This window comes from Chlorocebus sabaeus, chromosome 8 (genome assembly GCF_047675955.1).
Source record: "Chlorocebus sabaeus isolate Y175 chromosome 8, mChlSab1.0.hap1, whole genome shotgun sequence".
In the NCBI taxonomy this organism is placed as follows: Eukaryota; Metazoa; Chordata; class Mammalia; order Primates; family Cercopithecidae; genus Chlorocebus; species Chlorocebus sabaeus.
The window spans coordinates 40898164-40915077 of NC_132911.1; the positions used below are offsets into that span (position 1 = coordinate 40898164).

The following is a 16914-nucleotide window of genomic DNA, read 5'->3' on the forward strand; positions in this document are numbered from 1 at the left end:
TCATCATGGCTAGCTGAGTCTATTGCTCTAAACTTCTGAGATCATTTTGAGCCTTCTTCCTGCCTTCTAGCTTGGCATCATTAGCAATTTGTGGTAATAGAAGGGGGCCCACCTATCAAGAAATATCAGAGAAAACAAAGTCAGCACAGTTCCACAGGGCTCCAACCACAACACAAGTGCTAGCTCCTGTGGCACTGGGAATTCCAACCGTGGATGTCTGGGACTATAACCCTGATCTCTAATAGACTACAAATTCAGCAGCATCACCCTTGCATACTCTAACATTTTATGTACATATCCTTTTATTTTTGAATTTTTAAATTTCCCTTTTTCCTCCTTAAGCCCTTCCTAATAAAGGAAGTGAAGAGGAAGAGTTTCCTTGCTTACTTCAACCATATAAACTGGATTTTTCTTTTCTTTTCTTTTTTTGAGACAAGGTCACTGTGTCACCCAGGCTAAAGCAAAGTGGCACAATCATAGCTCACCACAGCCTCAACTTTCTAGCCTCCTATCCTCCTGCCTCAGCCTTCCAAGTAGCTGGGACTACAGGCACATGCCACTGGACCTGGCCTTTTTTTTTTTTTTTTTTTTTTTTTTTTTTGTAGAAACAGTCTTGCTATGTTGCCCAGGCTGGTCTTGAACCCCTGGGCTCCAGCAATCCTTCCATCTCTGCCTCTCGAAGTACTGGGATTACAGTCAAGGGCACCACGTCCAGCCTATAAATTGGATTTCTTTTTTCCCTAAAGAAATTTGTATTGTTTTCTTCCTGCTATCTGGTGTGTTTTAATAAATAGGATGTTTGTCTTTTGTTTGCATATATTCCAAAAACTGTCAGAAACTCAGGGCTTGATAAGTATTTTGAAGAAAGGAAAAACTCCAGTTACTCTTTGAGGTCACAGCATCCTTCAGGTCTGAGCAACTATCACAGAAAACACGACTGTTCTGTTCCTGTCGAGCACAGATACCCCAGGATGAACTGGAACTAGTAGCTTTTTGTTACAAACTGTGTTCAGGCATTTTTTGCTTAGTTGAGGGTTTGTTTCTTGCTTTTGGCAGATGATCCCAATGCACAAAAATAATCCCAAAATCACTATTGTTACCTTGATCTATTATGAACTGGGCATGTTTCAAGCATCCAAAATCCAACTTTTTGAAATGATATTTCCAAATTTGTAGATCTTAAAAAATCAAAGTAAGGAGTTGTTGGACTTTAAAAAAATATTTAGTTTATATTTGTCAGGAAAATAACCCAGAGAGGGAAAGAAGGAGAAGAAAAACATAAAGGAGATAAATCATGCCTTCTCCATAGCTCTTGTTCCAAGCTTGAAAAACTATTTTAAAAATTATGAATTTGTTTTATCAAATTGAAACTAAAAGAAAAGCAATGCCTGCCCCCAAAATAATTAATGAACCGGGGGAAGAGGGTGTTGCTGAGGACATAGATGCGTGGCTTCTGCTCAGGCTCAGGTGCTGTCTACAAGGTCACAGTGACCCACTGAGACACGTTAGCTTCCTTCTAGACTCTCAGTCAGTTTCACCAGCCTGCCTGCAAAGAAATGAAGAGGCAGCACTGGCAAGAGGGTCTGCTGAATCTCAGAGGTCCAATGTCCCCATGCCCCGCAAAGTATTCCGTGATGCCAGTTTCAGAACAGACAGAAGCCCAATCTATACCAACTGCTTAAATAGTCATCCCCAGGCCCCTCTCCAGATGCTTAGAAAAGCAACTCGTTTCAGAATCTTACCAATACCAAGGATAGGTGTGAAGTTCACTGCCGATTGCATCCAGAAAGGATCCCTTCTTTCTGGAAGCTGCGACCAACAGGGCCATCTTCAGCATTCACGAACTCACGCAGAGCCCAGCAATTGCTGCCTGGTGTGGCCAGTCCTTCATTAAATCAGAACCCATGACCTCACTTTCAGGACCTTAACAAAGGAGTAGGCGTCCAAAAGCAAAAAACTTTCATTTGGAAGAAAATAAATTTTTCATGAAACTTTTTTTTTTTCTTTTTGAGACGGAATTTCACTGTTGTTGCCCAGGCTGGAGTGCAATGGCACGATCTTGACTCACTGCAACCTCCGTCTCCTGGGTTCAAGCGATTCTCCTGCCTCAGCCTCCCAAGTATCTAGGATTAAAGCCATGCACCGCCAAGACTGCCTAATTTTGTATTTTCAGTAGAGACGGGATTTCACCATGCTGGCCAGGCTGGTCTCGAACTCCTGACCTCAGGTGATCCACTGCCTCGGCATCCCAAAGTGCTGGGATTACAGGTGTGAGCCATCGCTCCTGGCCCTGAAACATTTTTTAAATGCAAAGAAAGTGCCAAAATGTTTTCAGATTTGAGGCTCAAATGTGGTTCATGAAACATACCAATGGAACTTGCAGCTCTTGTCTGGCATGTGAAGTGCTCCAGGCCTGCCCAGCAGCCCCTCTCTCTCAAGTCAGACAAGGTTCTAAAGAACGGTCCATGAATACTGTGAAGAGACCCTCGAGCCCACGAGGCTGCAAGACACTCATTAATAATAAGTCCACGGGGAAGCAAATCCACCAGGACTGTCAGGCTGCCTCACTGCTCGCCCCACCTCCCGGCCGTTACCTGGGGGTGGGGACTTATGAAGGGGCTGACAGCGTGACTCTGTTACCGTCTGACTGATTAAATCCAGGTGCTCTGTTTACTTTGGAGTGCAAAAAAACACACCAAGAGCTTAAAACTTACATTTACAGACAGGAAATGGCACTCCAGGGACACGGATGTCTGAAACCTGAAGACCAAGACAGGCCTCTTCTCAAACAGGGACTGTTTCTTCCAGGCTGGGGCCCAGGCCTGTGCCTCATGATGGAAAGGGGACCATGGCCTCCTTACATGGGGCAGTTCAAGGCTCCTTGAGTCATAAATTATGTATTTGAAATGTTCTTAGTCTGTCCTCACTCCTTCTATTTAAAAGCAGATGGTTTAAACTTAATCCCAGCCATGCTGTCTCAAAAGAGATGGTCCTTGTAAACTGGCCATTAAAATCTCTCTGAAAGCATATTCTGAATGCACAGCAAGAACAAGGGTGGTATCAGGGCAGCCAGAGAGGGTAGCTGGAAAAGGGAGGATGCGGAGACAATAACAGCCTCATTAAACCTAATCACTTTCCATTGCTTATTGAGACACCGAGATTGGAAGGGGAATTTGTGGAGGGGTTTTCTGAGTCCTTTGTACTAAAGTGATCCCCTCTCCCTTTCCCACTTCCACCCTCATGTACTCACTCACCGCATCGCCATCTCCTCACTTTCACATCAGTAACACTGAGAAGATGATGATGATGATGATGATGATGATGATGATGATGATTACTATTATTATTGAGATAGGGTCTGGCTCTGTCACTCAGGCTGGAGTATAGTCGCATGTTCTCAGCTCATTGCAACCTCTGCCTCCCAGGCTCAAGCAATCCGCCCTAGTAGCTGGGAAGCCCAGCTGGTTTTTTGTTTGTTTGGTTGGTTGGTTGGTTTTTTGTTTTTGTTTTTGTTTTTGTTTGTAGAGATGGGGGGTCCCACCATGTTGCCCAGACTAGTCTCGAACTCCTGAACTCACACAATCTTCCTGCCTCAGCCTCCCAAACTACTGGGATTACAGGCATGAGCTACTGCATCAGGCTTGGAAAGATTATTTTTCTAAAAAAATTTTTTTCTTCTTTGACATATTAGGCACCCTTATCTCTTCTATATTTCCCTTTGATGAAATGAGTCAGGAAGTAAATACAGTATCTTATGGTGTCCTTCAATAATGCCCAGTGTCTATTAAAACGTTAAGCATACAGTAAGTACATGAAGCGCCTCGCTTGCACAGCTAAATGCCTCCAGCTTGTGTACACTGGAGAGCACTCGGCATTAGCAACAAAAATCTCACCGCACAGCAAGCAAGGTGTGCAGGGTGAGTCACAGCCCTTCCAGTGGCCTTCAGTCTCCTCTGCTGTCAAGTGAGGACAGAGGATAGGGTGACCCTCAGGCCATTCCTGCTCCAGAATGACAGTTGCCAGGTCTGCCTCTGCTCACAGAGGCTGCATGCCTCCGAAGCCTTTGGTTTAAGCTCTCTCTCATAGCCCACCAAAGAATGCAAACAATAGAAAAAAAGACTAGAAGGAAACTGGCTAAAACATACCAGTGATGTGTCCATTTTAGAGCTGCTGGTTGTAAGCCCTAACAGTCTACTTTAAACAAGAAGAGTTGGCTGAACTGAATCGAAAAAAAAATGCTGATCAACAGGGTTTTTGGAAGGACAGACGCAAGGGCAGGTTTGGAGAATTTCAGGAGATGGAGCTGTGAACAGCTCCACTGTGTTGCTGATGTCTAAATGACTCATCTTCGTCTGATTTTATTCTTGATATCGTCACTACAGATTCCCATTCCTGGCAGAAAAAATCATTTGGTCCATCTGAATCATGTGCCTGCTCCTTTGGCTACATGGGCAAAGTGCAATGACTGACAGCCCAACCAGGACCACAGTGGAGCAGGGGAGGCCCCCTAAGGAAAGTGGGAAACTCTGGGTTATCATAGATTTCCCTGCATTTTTTTTTTTTTTTTTTTTTTGAGACAGACTCTTGTTCTATCACCCAGGCTGGAGTGCAGTGGCACAATCTCAGCTCACTGCAACCTCTGCCTCCCAGGTTCAAGCAATTCTCATGCCTCAGCCTCAAGAAAGTAGGATTATAGGGATGTACCACCATGTCCAGCTGATTTTTGTATTTTTAGTAGAGACGGGGTTTCACCATGTTGGCCAGGCTGGTTTTGAACTCCTGACTTCAAGTGATCCGCCTACCTCAGCCTCCCAAAGTGCTGGGATTACAGGCGTGAGCCACCACGCCTGCCCTTCCTCTGCTTTTGATGCTTTTCTGTGATGTTTAATTGTTTTAGACATTCAACTCCTACAGTTTTTGCAACTGTATGTGTATTTCTGTGCATATATATGATATACATTCACTATATAATATATAAAAATATACTACACACACGCTTGAGAATATCAACACTGAATTCTTTCACCCTTTAGTATGAGTGCATTTTAATGAAGGCTGTTTTCTAAGAACAGGAGTTCTGTCCAGCACTGAGATGCTGAGAGCCCTGTGGATGGAAATAGTATAACACATTAAAGGTAATATAGGTGTTCAATTGGTTTTGTTAAATAAAAACTGGATGAGGAAAAGCTACAGAAAGGGAAGATACAAGCCAACTACTTCACATGCTCTCCAGTACTCCATCCACCTGCAATGACCCAGGGGATCTGACAACATCCCCCTTCCCCAACTCTACTGCTCTGCCCCCTCTCTTAAGAGGAACAGCTAATAGATTCATAGATTTATTAATGCTTTGAGAATAATTTTTCTATCTTTAACCTATGGTTGCAAATAAAGCAGATACTAAGTCTCCTCCCGCTCCACATCACTGCCAATCCCTTATGCCAAAAGCCAGCCTTACTCCTGTAGGACTGGCATGTTGGACAAGCTCCACTGGTGGAATAGGATCAAAGCACACCTCTATTTTTTTCTCCCACTAACTCGTTAAAGCTTATTGAGCAGGGGAGGCTTTTCCTCTGCCCCAGATTAAAACTCATCAAGTCAATGACTTGTCTTTGTTCACTTTTAGCTTAGAGATAGTCTTGTATTCACTGAGTCACAGAGCATGTTTCTTGAGTTTGAAAAGTATCCTACCCAAAACACTAACCCACACTTCACTCTCCATTATCCTCCTTGATAAAGCCTACAGGTGGGCAGCCAGCCTTTGGGGAGGCAATAGCCACTTCCAGTCTCTTTCTCCACCAGTCTCCTCCCCCATTCACTAGCTGCTATTTGGGAGCCTGCCAAGGTTTGAAGGAGGTGGACAGGGTGGGGATTAAAGGGGAGAGGTGAAGAATAGGACAGTTCTCACCTGGGTGGATGCATCCCTGCTTTCCTGCAGGCAGCTGGTGAAAGTGGACTCTGATGGGCATCTCCATGGGTCCTTTGGGGATTCCCAAGCTGGGGTTCCCCAGATCTGAGCATCCTACTATTCAGATGTGAATGAGGCTCTCCTTCAGCAGACCACGCTACACCTAGGAGGTCCTCTTGGACAGGACTCAAAACAGATCCAGGTGACCTACATGTCAATCATAGGGGAAAGTTACAGAACCTTTGCTCCACCTTTGGATAGAGAATTCTTTCTTCACGCTACTTCTGCTCCTGTCTCCCACACAGATCACTTAATGTCCTAGCAGCAAGCCAAGCCCCAAGCCTGGAGCGCCCAGCTACAACAAACACATCCCTACCTGTGCAGGCCGTCTTGCTGAGGCAGTTCTCTCTCCCTCTCCTTCTCCTCTGTCACTCTCATTTTTTGTTTTGTTTTGTTTTGGTAGAGATTGAGTCTCACTGTGTTGCCCAGGCTGGTCTGAACCTCCTGTCCTCCAGGAATACTTCTACGCCTCCCAAAGTGCTGGGATTAGAGGTATGAGCTACTGTGCCCATCCTGAGTGAAAGAGACAGCACCAACAACCCTTGACTTTTGGAAGGCAGAGTGGGGACCCCACAGATGGCAACTGCAGAAATCCCCTCATCCTTGCCTCTCCCCCCAACATACCCCTGATCCCTTTATTTTCTCATCCTGGGGAAGGGGTTCCAGGGTCTGTGTTTTCAAGTTGGCATTTTAAAGATTTCTCCTGAGTGACATGTTCTCACACTCAATTGAGCATCTAATATTTCACATCTGGGTCAAAATTTGAATTTTAATAGCCTGTCCTTACAGCTTTTACATATGTTACCTATCAAACTGAACCTTTTCAACATTCCGATGGGGTTTTCAGCCCATTTTATAGATGAGAAAAGTGAGGGTCAGATAGTGATGCCCCATGCCTGACGTCACTCACCAGGCAGCAGGGGGAGGCCAGGTTCAAGCCCACACCCTCGCTCTCTCTTCCCTACATTGCATCAAGTTGGCCTTTGAGGAGGAAGAAACGTCTGCCCTGCTCTGCAATATGGGATTCAACCATTCCTGATGGGTCACTCTGGTCTTTGACTGTCATTCGGCCCCAGTAGAAGAAAAATACTTTCCCGTAAACAGTTATTCAGCATTGTCCAGGGGACAGAAATGAGTCATACCTGAAGCCAATCTGCAAGTGCCTCAATACTCATTCTAGAATACAGATCATACAGGTGTGGCTGGCCTTAGGTAAATTCAGAATCCACAATGATACAACAGCTGAATGACAGGATAATACTATTTCTTCTGTAATAAGATCCACCTAAACTTTCCTTCAAGCAGTGAAATTTCCTGAGCAAATTCAATGACTTGATCCCCCAAGGCCTCAGAGCCCTAAGTTCCACATCATAGAACAAGTGCTGTCTTGGGGTGACTCCCTTCCTCTCCTGCTGCCCTGGACCCCACATCCAGTGGCTCTAAAGACAATAAAAGTCTTTTTTTTTTTTTTTTGAGACAGACTTTCGCTCTTTCACCCAGGCTGGAGTAAAATGGTGCCATCTCAGCTCACTGTAACCTCCGCCCCCCCAGGTTCAAGTGATTCTCCTGCCTCAGCCTCCAAAGTAGCTGGGATTATAGGCACCCGCCACCATGCCCTGACAATTTTTGTATTTTTAATACAAACGAGGTTTGCCATGTTGGCCAGGCTGGTCTCGAACTCCTGACCTCAGATGATCCACCTGCCTCGGCCTCCCAAAGTGCTGGGATTACTGGCATGAGCCACCACACCCAGCCAAGAGTCATTCTGAGAAGAAACTGCTCACTTGGTCTAAGAAGGCAGATTCACGGCCCCCCTGGCTATACCCTGCTATGAGGAAACCCTGCACAAAATGGCCCAAAAGGTCCTATGGGTGATAGACACTGGTATATTTTTCTTGCAGGGAGTAACTGTTGCCAAAAAAATTTGAAAGTCTGGCTAGTTTTAAGGAATTTGAACTTTACTTTTTCCCCAGTCAAGGACTTAGCCAAGACAGGGATTTTATAGCAAACAACAGAAAAAGAGAGAAAGAAGATTTGAAAAAAAAAGGAAGAGAGCAAGGAGGACAGGAGGGAAAAAGGAGAAGGGGCCTCAGAACAGGAAGGACATCCTCCCCTGCCTTCAAGATGTCAGTTACCTATTCCCACGCCACCCACTTGTAGCCACACAGGCCCTGTCTTCCCTGACACATGGGCTCCAGAGCCCTCTGGGCTCAGAGCCACCCCTCAAGTCCTCTGACTTAGAACACCTTCTGCCCCCACTTCCCGCTTCAGCCCCATCTCTGCAGACCTCATCTGCTCTCCAAGGCTGCTCTGGAATCAGAGCCATGACCGGCCCAGGGAGCAACTGCTTCCCCTGAGTATGTTCTTCAAAGTCATCACTTCCTAAGGTAAGCTTGTCCAACCTGCGGCCCGTGGGCTGCATGCAGCCCAGGGCGGCTTTGAATGTGGCCCAACAAAAATTCATAAATTTTCTTAAAACGTTATGAGATTTTTGTGGTTTTGTTTGTTTGTTTGTTTTCAGTTCATCAGCTGTCGTTAGTGTTAGTGTATTTTACGTACAGCCCAAGACAATTCTTCCAATGTGGCCCAAGGAAGTTGAAAGATTGAACACCCCTGTCTTAGGTGGTGTGACAATCATTAAGGCTAGGAAGAAAATACATGGAAAAAAAGCAAGACCAGGAGACCCAGAGAGAAGTTTATCAAATACCACTGGCTTTTTCAGAGGGTTCAGCCAGACTCCAGTGGTGCAGGCCCCAACTCCTCTCCTCCATGCGGCCCTGCCCAGGCTCACGTCTCCTCCGTGCACTCCTGGCTGGCTTATCCTCTTTTGTCCCCTCTCCAGGAACACCCATGGTGCATCAGGCTGCAGCAGCACACACTACATTTATGACATCACCTTGGTGCCATTTTCCATGAATTAATCTTGAACTGCTTGCCCAGGTTCAAGAGGGCAGATTCACAGCGAATCTCAAGTGAAGTGCAGATTCACTGGGGTCAAGAGTTCTATTCTGTTCTCTGATCACCGGCCCCCGCAACACTCCTTGCCCCTCCACCTCTACCTAAGTGAGCAGATAGTGGGCCCCCTCAGATATTTTCTGGAGGATTCCATGTCCCTCTTTCTCCACACTGTACCCCGTGGACTCCAGCCCAGCAACCAATGCTTTCAGAGCAGCCCCATCAGAGCTGCGGGGCTGAAGTTAAACCTGCCAATCTGTTACAGGACAGGGATCCCAATCCAGACCCCAAGAGCAGGTTTTTGGATCTCACGCAAGAAAGAATTCTGGGGAGCCCGCAGTGCAAAGTGAAAGCTAGTTTATTAAGAAAGTAGAGGAATAAAAGAATAGCTACTCCACAGAGCAGCCCCGAGGGCCTCTGGTCACCCAATTTTATGGTTATTTCTTGATGATATACTAAACGAGGGGTGGATTATTCATGCTTCCCCATTTAGACCATATACGGTAACTTCCCGACATTGCCATGGCATCTATAAACTGTCATGGCGCTGGTGGGAGTGGAGCCGTGAGGACGACCAGAGGTCAGTCTCGTCGCCATCTTGGTTTTGGCTGGCTTCCTTACTGCAACCTGTTTTATCAGCAAGGATTTTATGACCTGTATCTTGTGCTGACTTCCTATCTCATCCTGTGACTTAGAATGCCTTAACCGTCTGGGAATCCAGCCCAGCAGGTCTCATTTTACCCAGCTCCTGTTTAAGATGGAGTTGCTGTGGTTCACAGGTCTCTGACAAAGCCACAGAGCTGGACCCGAGCTGGGGACTGCCGGGCTTAACTGTTCAGCCATGCTGTCCCTCTGTGTGTCCCCAGTTTGTTCCCTGTCTCGGCCATCAGATGGCACCACTATTCCACAGGTCACCCAGGACAGTCGGCCAGGTTTTTTGGAAGGGGTGCTCACCACCCTGCCGCTGCCCCTCCTTGCGCGGGTGGCATTCCCAGAGCCAGCTATACCCTGTGGGCTGGAGCTGGGCTGGCCCTGCCAGCAGCATGGCACATGAGGGCCCAGGCCCCTTCTGTGTGCTGAGGGCCATGAAGCAGTGGGGCAGGGACTTAGTGGGACCCCCAGTGGCTCTCAACTAGGGAGGTCGAGGAGGACAGCAGAGGAGTCTGACTTTGTCACTGAAACACTGGCTTTAAGGAAGGTTCCTGAGTCCCGATCCAGGCTTCCTTCCTCTCCATCCGCCCCACCCCCACTCCCGCTTTCCTGATTTGAGCAGGAGGTCCAAACCCCTGCTGAGTATTCCCTAATGAGGGTCATGGTAGACAAAGAGGACAATGTGCCTGGAGGACTCCCTGCCCAGGAAGCCACATTCCCCAAATCCTAGAGCATTTTCTTCCTAAGGCCAGTTCGATTAACAAGCCTTTCTAGTAACGCTCAACAAAGACACCATTCTAACATGTATTTTCCCAATAAATGTATTTTGCCAATTGGCCTTTCTCTCCTGAAGGCATAAAAATTGGATGATATTAAATAATCTTGATTTCAAACTAGTGCACCCAGGGCTATTGTCACAACACCCCAAGACTTGTCCTATGACATGAGTATCTGTTGCATTTGACCTTGGCCATGGGTCTCTGTGTACATTCCTTGTTATATAATTCTAGGGCTATAAACAACCTGCAGGGCTTCTAATGGTGAGAAAAAAGAACAAAGGAACACAGCCTTAAACAATTTGCTAATAGCTTAAAAGATACTAATATTTTAACTTAAAAGCCACATGGTCCATCTAGTATATGTGAACTGCCTGCCAACAATCACATAAAAATACAGAGCAGACAGAATGTGCTATTGTAAAATACATTTTTGTTCTTTGACCCCTGTTTCCTGGCATACAACTTCTGAAATCCTTAGAGTCTCTGGAGTGATGTCTTCTTGTATGCCAATGAACTGGTGGCTGGGGGCCCCTGGGTAGCCCTGGGTTGGGAGTTGGACACTAGAAAGAGGAAGGCAGGATTAGAGGGTTGGGAGTTTAAGCCCCACCCCCAGCCTCTTGGGAGAGAAGAGAGGCTGAAGGTTAAATTGATCGCCAATGGCCAGTGGTTTAATCAATCATGGCTATGTAATGAAGCCTCCATAAAAACCCAAAAGGTCACAGTTCTGAGAGATCTTAGGAAACTGAACACCTGGAGATTCCTGGAGGGTGGTGTCCCAGGAGGCATCTGTGCCTTTCCCCTACACCTTGCCCCGTGCATCTCTTCATCAGTGTTCTTTGTACTATCCTTTATAATAACCTGTAAATGTGATTTCCTAAGTTCTGTGAACCACTCTAGCAAATTAATTAGACCCAAAGAGGGGGTTGTGGGAACCCTGATTTATACCTGGTCAGTCAAGCACAGGTTAAAACAACCTGGGGCCTGTGATTGGCATCAAGAGTAGGGGCTGACACTCTCTCCAGGTAGATAGCATCAGAAGTGAATTGGATTGGAGGATGCCCAGCTGGTGTTCACTGCACAACTGATTGCTTACTTGCTGATGGGGAGAAACCCCCACATTTGATCCCAGAAGTCCTCTGTGTTGATTTCTATGGGGTAAGAGAATAGGAAAAGCACTTTGGTTGTTTTTTCTACTCACACAGGGGTTGATCTGTAAGTTGAGCCTTATTTTGAGTCCATGTAATCCCCAAGACAGGCTGGGCACGATGGCTCACACCTGTAATTCCAGTACTTTGGGAGGCCAAGGCGGGCAAATCACTTGAGATCAGGCATTCGAGACCAGCCCAGCCAACATGGTGAAACCCCATCTGTACTAAAAATACAAAAAGTAGCTGGGTGTGATGGCGCAGTCCTGTAATCCTGTTACTTGGGAGGCTGAGGCATAAGAATCACTTGAACCTGGGAGGCGGAGGTTGCAGTGAGCCGAGTTCATGCCGTTGTACTCCAGCCTGGGCAACAGAGAGAGATTCTGTCTCAAAAAAAAAAAAAAAAAAAAAAAAAAAAAAAAAAAAAAAAAAAAACCAACTCCAGGACAGATTGTGAATTTTAGTTTTGTGTGTGTGTGTGTGTGTGTGTATACGCACTCCCACACCCCTGTCTCCCTCTCTCCGTCTGTCCCTATACTCTCTTTTCTTTCCTTTCTCCCTCCCTCTGTCTCTGTCTCTCTCACCAGCCCACCCTTTAACCTAGAAACTAGACGCTAAGGGAAATCTTCAGGAGAGCTACTGGGGTCAGAAGCTGTCTCCGGAGACTCATGGAATATTTTTCCTAATACCAGACTCTAGAGAAAGAGGCTTAGGTAGATGTTGGCATCCCAACTGCTTAGGCTTAAAGTTGATACCTGCGGGTTGGTGCTCATGGTCGGGCACAGACACCACCACAAAACATTGAATCCATAGAAAAACTGACTCAAAGGAACCATAAAACCTCTCTTCCCTCTGGTGCTAGATCTTCCACTTGTGAAAGCCCCTGAAGCTGATGCCTTTTTCTAGCTGCCTCCCACTCCCAGAATAGCTGCAGGGAAGCTGCTGAACTTCTCAGGGCCTCAACCTCAGTCCCTTCATCTCCTGGCTTATGTCTGCTCAGCCTCAGCTGAGGAGCGCGGCTCAAGTTCATCTCTCCATCCAAGGGCAACCAGAGACATGGCACAGAGATGCTTCCCACTCACTTCTGTCTTTGAGCTCTGTATCCATAGCCTGCTCCCTTGGGGTTTCCTCTCTCAACCAAGGTCCTACATTTTCTGGGATTAAAAAATAAATACAGGCCATGTGTGGTTCACACCCGTAATGCCAGCACTTTGGGAGGTTGAGGCAGGGGGATTGCTTTAGCCCAGGAGTTTGAGACCAGCCTGGGCAACATAGTGAGACCCCATCTCTACCAAAACAATTCTGAAAAGTAAATAAAAATAAATTCATAAAAATTTGAAAATTGGTACAGAAATTCCGGAGGGGCCAAGATGGTCAATTAGAAGCAGTTGCAGTCTGTGGCGCTCACAGAGATGAAAGGGGCGAGTGAAATCAGCACCTTCAACTGAAATACCCAGGTTCTCACATTGAGAGTGACTAGGTATACAACTTGACCCTCTGAGAATGAAGAAAAGCAGGGTGGGAACCAGGCCCCACCAAGGGAAGTAGTGAATGATTGTGTTACTCCACCTGGGAAATCATATTTCTCCCACAGATCTTTGCAACCCCTCACGAGATCCCCTCATGAGCCCACACCACCATGGCCTGGGTCTGATACACAGAGCTGTGTGGAGTTTTGGCAGAGCAGCCACTCAGGCACACACAGAGAACCAGGAGTTTTACACACTCCGGCTCTAGGGTCTCCATCAAGGTGGCAGATGCATCCATACATATCCCCAGAAAGGGGGCCGAATCCAGAGAGGCAAGCAGCATTGTTCCATGGGCCCCACTTCCATGGGACCTCACAAGTTAAGACCCATGGCTTGGAATTTTTGTTAGCCAATGGCAGTAGGCTGGAGTCTGCCTGAGATGGGACCAAGTTCCTAGAGGGAGAGGCGGCCACCATCTCTGCAGTTCAATAGACTCAGCCATTCCAGCATGCCAGCTTTGGAGAATCCAAATGGTCTGGACAAGGAAGGGTCCTCCAGGGCATCACAGCTGCCTTGCCAGGTCATGGCCAGACTGCTTCTTTAAGTGGGACCCCATCCATTCTTCTTACTGGGTGAGACCTCCCTGCAGAGGCTTCAGCCACTCCAGCCAGGGTTCTACAGATAGAGCTCTTATCTCTCCCTGGAACAGAGCTCCCAGGGACAGGAGTGGCTGCAATCTCTGTGGTTTGGTTGACTCAGCCATTCCAGCCTGCCAGCTTTGGAGAATCCAAATGGTGTGGATGAGGAAGGGTTCCTCATAATGCAGCACATCTGCTCTACCAAAAAACAGCCAGACTGCTTCTTTAAGTACATCCCCAATCCTGTTCCTCCTGTCTGGGTGAGACCTCCCAATGGGGATCTCCAGTCACCTCCTATAGGTGTGCTCGGGCAGACGACGAGTCAGTATCCCCTTGGGATGGAGCTTCCAGGGGAAGGAGCAAGCTGTCATCTTTGCTATTTTGCAGACTTCACTGGTGATACCTCTGGGTACAAAAAACTCCAAGGCAACTAGGGTCTGGAGCGGACCCCCAGCAAACTGCAACAGTCCTACAGAATAGTGGCCTGACTGTTAAAAGAAAAACAAATAAACAGAAAACAACAACAACAACATTAACAAAAGAGATCCCACAAAAACCTCATTCAAAGATCAGCAGCCTCAAAGATCAAAGGTAGATAAGCCCACAAAGATGAGAAAAAATCAGCGCAAAAATGCTGAAAACCCAAAAAGCTAGAATGTCTCTTCTCCTCCAAATGACTACAACACCTCTCCAGCAAGGACACAGAAATGAGCTGAGGCTGAGATGGCTGACTTGACAGAAGTAGGCTACAGAAGGTGGATAATAACATACTTCGCTGAGTTAAAGGAGCATGTTGTAATAAAATGCAAAGAAGCTGAGAATCATGATAAAACAATACAGGAACTGATAGCCAGAATAGCCCATTTAGAGAGGAACATAACCTACCTGATGGGGCTGAAAAACACAACATAAGAACTTCTCAGGTATCAATAGCAGAATAGACCAAGCAGAGGAAAGAATCTCTGAGCTTGAAGACTATCTTTCTGAAATAAGACAGGCAACCAAGAATACAGAAAAAAGAAAGAAAAAGAATGAACAAAGTCTCCAAGAAATATGGGATTATGTAAAGAGACTGAACCTACAACTGATTAGGGTACCTGAAAGAGACAGGGAGAATGGAACCAAGTTGGAAAACATATTTCAGGATATCACCCAGGAGAACTTTCCCAATCTAAGAAGACAGACCAACATTCAAATTTGGGAAATGCAGAGAACCTCAGTAAGGTACTCCATAAGAAGATCAATCCCAAGACGCATAACCTTCAGATTCTCCAAGGTTGAAATGAAAGAAAAAATGTTAAGGGCAGTCAGAAGGAAAGGCCAGGTCACCTAGAAAGGGAAGCCCATCAGACTAACAACAGACCTCTCAGCAGAAACCCTGCAAGCCAGAAGAGATAGAAGGCCAATATTTAACATTCTTAAAGAAAAGGATTTCCAGCCCAGAATTTCATATTCAGCCAAACTAAACTTCTTAAGCGAAGGAGAAATAAGATTCTTTTTAGGCAAGCAAATGCTGAGGGAATTCATCACCACCAGGCCTGCCTTGCAAGAGCTCCTGAAGGATGCACTAAATGTGGAAAGGAAAGATCATTACTAGCCACTACAAAAACACAGTGAAGTATACAAACCAGTGAGACTATGAAGCAACTATGTAAAGAAGCTAGCATCATGATGACAAGATCAAATTCACATGTAACAATACTAACCCTACATGTAAATGGGCTAAATGCCCCAATTAAAAGACATGGAATGGCAAACTAGGTAGAGTCAAGACCCATCAGTATGCTGTCTTCAAGATACCCATCTCATGTACAAAGACACACATAGGCTCAAAATAAAGGGATGGAGAAAAATTTAACAAACAAATGGAAAACAGAAAAAAGCAAGGGTTGCAATCCTAGTTTCTGACAAACCAGACTTTAAATCAACAAAAATCAAAAAAGGCAACAAAGGGCATTGCCATGACAGTAAAGGGTTCAATTCAACAAGAAGAGCTAACTGTCTTAAATATATGTGCACCCAATACAAGAGCACCCAGTTTCATAAAGCAAGTGCTTAGAGATCTACAGAGAGACTTGAGCTCCCTCCCACAATAATAGTAGGAGAGTTTAACACCTCACCAACAATATTAGATAGATTACTGAGATGGAAAATTAACAAAGATATTCAGGACCTGAACTCAGCTCTGGATCAAGTGGACCTGATAGATATCTACAGAACTCTCCATCCAAAAACAATAGAATATACGTTCTTCTCATCACCACATGACACTTACTCTAAAATTGATCACATAATTGAAAGTAAAACTCTCCTCAGCAAATGCAAAACAACTGAACTCATAACAGTATTTCAGACCACAGCACAATCAAATTAGAACTCAAGATTAAGAAATCAACTCAAAACTACACAATGGAATTGAATAACCTGCTTCTGAATGACTCTTGGGTAAATAACTAAATTAAGGCAGAAATCAAGAAGCTATTTGAAACTAATGAGAACAAAGAGATGATGTACCAGAGTCTCTGGGATGCAGTTAAAGCAATGTTAAGAGGGAAATTTATAACACTAAATGCCCACATCAAAAAGCTGGAAAGATCCCAAGTTAACAACCTAACATCATAACTAAAAGAACTAGAGAACCAAGAGCAAACAAACCCCAAAGCTAGCAGAAGACAAGAAATAACCAAGATCAGAGCTGAACTGAAGAAGATAAAGACATGAAAAACCCATCAAAAAATGAATGAAATCCAGAAGCTGTTGTTTTGAAAAATTAATAAAATATATAGACCTCTAGCTAGACGAATAAAGAAGAAAATAGAAAAGAATCAAATAAACACAATCAGAAATGATAAGGGGGATATCACAACTGACCCCATAGAAATACAAACAACCATCAGAGAATGGTGTAAGCACCTCTATGCACATAAACTAGAAAATCTAGAAGAAATATATAAATTATTGGACACATACACCCTCCCAAGACTGAACCAGAAAGAAATTGAATCCCCAAACAGACCAATAATGAGTTCTGAAATTCAGGCAGTAAATAGCCTACCAACCAAAAATAGCCCAGGACCACAGAGATTCATACCTGAATTCCATCAGAGATAAAAAGAAGAGCTGGTACAATCTCTACTGAAACTATTCCAAAAAATTGAAAAGGAGGGACTCCTCCTTAACTCATTCTATAAGGTCAGCATCATTATGATACCAAAACCTGGCAGAGATACAACAACAAAAATTTCAGGCCAATATCATTGATGCAAAAATCCTCAAAAAAATACTGTCAAACTGAATCCAGCAGCACAT

General features: G+C 45.3%; 1 long non-coding RNA gene across 2 annotated transcripts in view; it reads right to left on the reverse strand.

The window, feature by feature from the left end:
• Positions 1 to 5027: 5027 nt before the first annotated feature.
• Positions 5028 to 16914, reverse strand: part of LOC119618898 (uncharacterized) — a 36188-nt gene continuing 24301 nt past the window's right edge. The window contains exons 2-4 of one of the 2 annotated variants that reach the window (XR_012093832.1): positions 6285 to 6481; positions 5909 to 6115; positions 5028 to 5104 (exon numbers count right to left, since the gene is read on the reverse strand). This is a non-coding gene — a long non-coding RNA (uncharacterized lncRNA). The remainder of the gene's footprint in view (positions 5105 to 5908; positions 6116 to 6284; positions 6482 to 16914) is intronic. The other variant, XR_005235239.2, reaches the window with a different exon arrangement.